The sequence below is a fragment of the Poecilia formosa genome, unplaced genomic scaffold (assembly GCF_000485575.1).
Source record: "Poecilia formosa unplaced genomic scaffold, Poecilia_formosa-5.1.2 Scaffold31, whole genome shotgun sequence".
Taxonomy (NCBI): Eukaryota; Metazoa; Chordata; class Actinopteri; order Cyprinodontiformes; family Poeciliidae; genus Poecilia; species Poecilia formosa.
Genome location: NW_006799970.1, coordinates 307940 through 314690, shown reverse-complemented (window position 1 = coordinate 314690; position 6751 = coordinate 307940).

Genomic DNA, 6751 nt, shown 5'->3' with positions numbered 1-6751 from the left:
AGATCAAATCACTCACAGACAGACTCTATTTTCCACTGGATGACTTCCAAGGGGGTTATCAAAGTAAAATGCAATCTATATACACTGCAAAAAAAAAAAAAAGTCAGTTTTCTTCCTTTTCATTTCATTTTGCTTTGGCCAAGCCAGATTCAAGAAACACTTCCCAAGGTTTTCTGAAGAGCTTTTAAACCTTTTTTTTTTTTTCAAAGCTTATTACATATTCTCCCTTTAGGGTGTAATATAGGTGTTGGTTTGTAAGTTGCAAAGAGCACATCAAAGGAATATCATGCACCACAGCACAGCAGACAGCGCCTCAAAACCCTCTCGTTTGTAGTCCAATCTTTTCTGGCTGTATTTGTCCACATCAATGCAACGCATTTGCATAATGTCTGCAGAAATATTTAGAAGCCACTTGTGAAAGTTTTATAGTCGGTGCCATTTCATATTTGATGGCAGGATGCAGAAATTAAACCAGTCTGCAAGGCCTTCGAGTACAAAAACTTTCTTTCTGGGAATGATTGATTTTTTTTTTCCTCCCCCAGAATTTGAAAGATCTGTACAATACAGGCGTGTAATTTGGTAAACTAAACTGTTATGATCAGTCAGTCTTCTTGTTCTGTTGGGTTGGATGCTGTTGTATCTCCTGAAACTCAATGTTTGTAGTCAGACATCATGTGTTTGCATTCGTGATCAAAAAAAAAAAAAAAGCAGAAAAATAAATCCTTCCCATCTGGCAAGGGCAGACCCGAAACTTTAATACTGGAATCAATAAACGTGACAACAAAAATATTTTTAAATACAAATCTGAGAAGGGTGTGAATAATCCTGGACCTAACTTTATTTTTTTGCGAATAAAACAGGAACAATTTTCCTTCAACTACAAAAAAAGAAAAATCGATAAACACGAGCATGTGTGGGTTTTCTCAAGGTATTACCAGCTTCCTCCCACAGTCCACAATGTGTGTCAAGTTAATTTGTGTCTTTAAGTTGCCGTCAGGACTGCCTCCGTGTGTTAAATCAGTGAGTGCCTCAGATCAAATAAACGTGGGTATAATGACATTATAACGATCACTGTTTTCACTATTTAAACTTTCAGGCGGATCGACTTATTTTGTGCAAGTTGTGGTGCTATGCTGCCACCCAGAGGATCAACACTGACGCACAACTGTTTTCTCCCCCCAGATTGTTGCTTCAATTCAAAACGTCAATGGAATTATTTTTGCACACAAGATTTATTTTAAGGAAAGGAAAGTTGTGAGGCTTAATCCTCAAACTGAGGTGAGATATGGAGGAGCTGCTCAACTTTACGTTTACTGCATCCGTAAGTGTGTTCCACAGTAGCACAATTAGTTCTTGTAGCTGTAATTTTTTTTTAATGTTGACTCAAATTTAAGTTCCTTGTAATACATACAGAAATGGATCAGTTAGATGAGACCGCTAGTAAAGATGTAGAAAAGGCCTTAAAATTTCTGAATATTTTCACGAAAGCAGCGCAACCTCACACTGAAAAAACGTGAGCTTAACTTGATTATATTAACTCAGCATTGAAAAGAATGATGCGCTTTAGTTTGTAATTCCCTTTTAGCAAAATCTCCGCACACACAAATAATGGTACCCCTAAACTTTCACTTATAACAAATGTATATGGTTTTGTTTTAAGTGATTTGAAGTGTTTTATGTCTATTTTTTCTGCTTTTAAGATGCCTGGTTTGATTGTCAAGACGTAAAACAAGGCAAGCAACTGAAATCCCCATGATTATTCCTTTATTTCTTCTTTTCTCCTCTTTTTTAGTGTTGCATCCTTATTTAATCAGAACTTATTAACTTAATTGACAAATCCTACATTATAAATAAAGTGAGACATTTAATGTCACTTGATATCAGACAAGGATCCATGATGTCACTAAATTATTTTGATTTTTTTGTTTGTTCTGTTGACAAGTTGGAGGTTGCATTGTGGCCCTAAAACCATCCCACCAGTGATTATAATAATCACAATTGTAATTTTGTGATTAGTTTGTTGGTGGGGCAATATGACTATGAAATGCACTTTCACCTTTTTTCAAGGAACAAAGGCTCTAGAGGCAACAATTTGATTTCATTGTACCTTCACATTCATTGATTTCACTCAATTGACTCATTAAAAATAAAATATATAAAAATATGTGTATGTTCAATAAAAACTTTGGGAGCCTCTTGCTTTTTTCATTTTATGGATCAAAAGCTGGAAAGTTTGGGAACGACTGCCCTAGACATGTGCAACTCACGTTCCCTTATTAATTAAAGGAAGAAACTACAAATACCAGTTCTCATTCAACATTTCTCCAGCTGTCCTCTGGGAGGCGCTACGTGTGCATTAAAACGATCGTCAACAGAGACAAAAAGTTTCTCCCTCAGACCCATGAATACGTTTCCAAACATGATGCTACGAACACCAGCTGACCGCACTATTATCACACAGTAGGTTAAATTAATTGAGCTAATCATAAATTGCAATTAGATTAACCCATTTTCAATTTTAGAGCGACAACACAGATTAAAAATACATTTGTTGTTTATTTTTATTGCTTATGTTTACCTTGCACTTTAAGCCTAACCTATTAATTTTGATAAATGTAGATGTACCAAACTGGTAATAAGGTGAAGAACCCTTATTCAGAAAGAAAACGTGAAGGAAACGATAGGAAACGACAGGTCTTTTAGAGTGTCACAGCTAAGTACTTCCACCAGGTGTCAGTGTTGGCTCGCGTGTCTCCCTCGTCTCGGCTCTAATCCTACCTTGATCGTGACTGGACTGCTAAAGGCTGTCTGACATTTCCCAGCCAATATGTGAGCTGTTTCTAATAAAGGCCTGAGTGAAATATCAAATAAAATTGAAGCGAGAGTTTTATTTCTCTTAAGTAAATGTATAACGCACCGCTTTAAAATATTTTTGATTCAAAATGGGTTAAAATAGGTGGCTAAAACAATTTAACGCGGAATAATTAAAGAAAAAAAAGAGAGAGAAAAAGAACGGGATCTTGTGCAGTACGGAAATTTAATGTGTCCCCTTCAAAATAAAAGCCGTGATTGAAGGCAGCGAGGCATTCTTTTCTAGGTTATGAAGCGGACTTTAATTTGAAAGCCCGTGCGATGAGTAATGTCTGAGAAAGCCACTAACTTGATGCTGAGCGTATCACAGACACGCCGCTGTGTGTGTGTGTGAGAGAGAGAATCGTGTGTGTGTGTGTGCAAGGCTGTGTCGGTGTGTGTGTGCGTGTGAGTGTGTGCGTATGCGTATGTGTAAACAGAGCTCAGAAGGATCGGGTTAGGTGCGAAGGGGCCAGGAACTGACTGGGGCTGTCGCAGAGATCACTCGGTCCGCTCAGATGAGGAGATGGCAGCCGAATCGACCCGGAGATTCACCAAGAACCTGCTGAAACCGGGGAGCGCGGCCGAGATACGGCAGACGGCGTGCAACGCAGTCAGACACTCCGCAGTGACGGTGAGTGGACCTCTGTGGATTGTAATATATATATATATATATATATATTGATATATTTATATGGTGGAGGGGAAAAAGAGTAAAAAGGAAAAGAAAACGCATCAGCACCTGTCAGTTTACTATTATTATTCCATTTTTAAAATCTCAGAGACATGAGGTGCTTGAATGCAAGTGATTTCGGATGATGTATCCTGGCCGAACCGCTGCACCGCAGCTGTGTATGAAACCTGACATTGACATTCACGTTGCATAGTGCAGCGGTGGAGCGCAAAGCAGCAGTGCAGCCGCAGCAGAAGCAGAGGCAGCGCCTGTTCAGCTCTATTGATCCTGCAGTGGAAGCGGTTCAATAGAGCCAAAAAATGAATAAAACAAGGATTATCGCGTTACGTTTCTGAATGATCGGGATAAATAAATGCGAATGTTGATGTAGAAGAACCAAGAGGTCGAAAAGCCTGTTGGATTGGATTAATGCTGGGTGCTTTCAAGTAATTGAGAGAAAAAGAAAAAGGAAAAAGGAAAAAAAAAACAGGAAATAAGCGATTTATTTGTAGAAGAGAGATGCGACATGGCAAGCAGCGGTTCACATCTGTCCGGCGGTGCGAGGATATACCGGGGGAAACATGGAGGGTCGAAAATGAGAGGAAACGATGAAAATGAGTTCTGCTGAGCCTAATTGACGACCGATTATATTATTAAGATATTATAGTGGGAAACGTGGAAGATATGCTGTGGTGGGTGTGTCGCGCCTTCTAATGAAAGGCTTTGATTGACAGATAACATTGTGGGAGGAGGGGTAGGTCTGGGGGGGGGGAGGCACAAAAACAGAGAAACCAGAGGATTTGTGTTTTTACGGTGTGCATTTGATTCATTTGGAAGGAGACAAATGAATCCTGCGTCTTGTTCTGAGCGTTTTCAGCCTACGGAGATTAGCATAGAGAAAAGGCCACTCCACTCCACTCCAGTCTTTTTTTTTTTTTTTTTTTACTCCCACTCCACCATCCTCTTCACTTCGGTGTTACTGTGTCAGTAGGACAGACGAATTACACACCAGAGAGAGAGAGAGAGAAAGAGGGAGTTAGAATAGGTTTTGGATAGGAATTGCATGACAGAGAACATGATTTAAATAACTGTACAGCGCATAAAAAATTTAAGAAACGTCACTTTTCATTGTGAAATGGGCAATTTTCTTTCTGTCAGAAGCTTAATGTTTGTCAGTGAGCTTTAAAAGGAAGAGAAGCTGGTGTGAAAATTGACGATGACCATGATTTGAATGATCGGTTTATTCAAACAATCAACTTGAGCAGTGCGTTCTGCCATAACAGGCGTCCTTGCAACACACAGCATAAAACAAGAAAATACAATCACCTGCCACTTTATTAGGTTCACCTTGGTAGTACTGAGTTGGATTACCTTAAATCTGGAGGGTACATATTCAACAGTGTGTGGGAACCATTCATCAGAGGTTGGTCCATAGTGATGCAAATCTCCCATTCAAAAGGTGCTTTATTGGACTGAGGTGATTGGAGTATAACTCACTGTCATGTTGAATTATGCTGCTGGAAGCATCCATGTTAAGTTGGAAATGTGGTTGTGAAGGTGTGGACACGGTCAGGTAAGCTGTGGAGTTTAAATGATGTTCCAGTGGTACTATGGGGTCCAAAGTGGGCCAAGTTAATATTCTCCAGACTCTACCAGTGCTGCCGACTGAAGCATTGATGCAAGTCAGGATGGGTCCATGTTTTCATGTTGTTTTTACCAAATTCTGACCCTGAAATCTGAATGTCGCTGCAGAAATGAGACTCACTGGACGAGGCAACATTTATTCAAACTGTTACCGATCAATTTTTGTGACCCTGTGCGAATTGTAGCTTATTGTTCCTGTTCTGAAAATGGGCTAGGGTAATCAGCGGTTTTTTTTGTTGTTTTTTTTTTTAAGAATAGAGCAACACAGCATTACCTCTCCCCCAGTTATTGCTGTGTGCTGCAAGTCAGCTGGTAGAAAGAAGGCTGCTACACTTTTCAAACCCTAAGGCAACATTGTCTTAAGGAGGAACAAATTGATTTTTCTGTTTTAAATAGAATAAAGTAGACTGTAAAGATATAACTAGTCACAGAATTGTTCCTGTTTTTAAATGCAGTGATGCAGTGAGTCATGTTCACTTAATGTTACCATATTTTGAGAACTTTCAATGTTTAACCTAGAGGATAAAAATAATGCAGAAAATTATAACGATGACAAAGAAGTTATAATTCAATGTTCAGTTTTAGTTCAAAATAAACACCATCTCAGATCACCTAAAAAGTAAAATAGTAAAGCAGTCACTTTACTATTTTCTGAAGGAGCATGTAGCCAACATAGATAATTTAATGCACTAAGTTAACCTTGCAGCAAACATTTATGCTGAGAAAGCACCAGTAAACCTAAACGATACTTATTAATCTTAATCATATTACTTTCAATAACATTTATTTCGTTGATGCAATTTAGACTTGTTTCAGTGTTTGACAAGAACAGCTTTGCAAAACGGATGAAAATTGTCATGTTGATTTATGTTGTGGCTACAATCTTGCCTAAGCATGGGCTTGTTTTTGGTAAGAATAAAGATGAATGCTTTGGGATCCACGTTTAGTCGAACATGTGGGCCTAAATATGTTGTAATTTTCCTATTAACTAAAAAATGTATGTCTTTTGTTGCCATTTTTTCACCTGATCCATGCCTGCTGGGCTGAAGATTTAGTTGGGTCCATTCTGTGCTAGAATCTACAGAGTAAACACAGCAAGGCTAACTTTACCTGAGTTATTGTTTATCATATTGCTTGCCACATTGTATCACTGTTGGCTGTAACTAATAAGGAAAGTGAGGTGAGTCTGGATTATTTCAAAGGAGAGAGCCAAACAACTTCCCACTGTGCTCTCAACGTTTTTCTCCAGGAGGCTCTGAGTCAATTGTACGAGCAAAACTGATGAAGGCTCAACCAGGTGGTTGTTACCTTCACAAGGTAAAACCAAATGCCACCTCCTTCCAGCGAGCGAAAGACGGTGGGAGAAACGTCAGAGACGGGCAACACTGGAAGCTCTTTAAATTAATTACTGCTCCTACCAGTTTTGAATGTGAAACCATGGACCCAAAGCCAAACCCAAACAGGTGTTACCGAACTGAAGCCCGAATCAGACACGTCACCTACTTACCAGATCACATAGTCCGACCAGAAGTACATGTCATTCATTGTTTTATTTATGAAGCTGAAGGTGGCAGCAGCAGCACA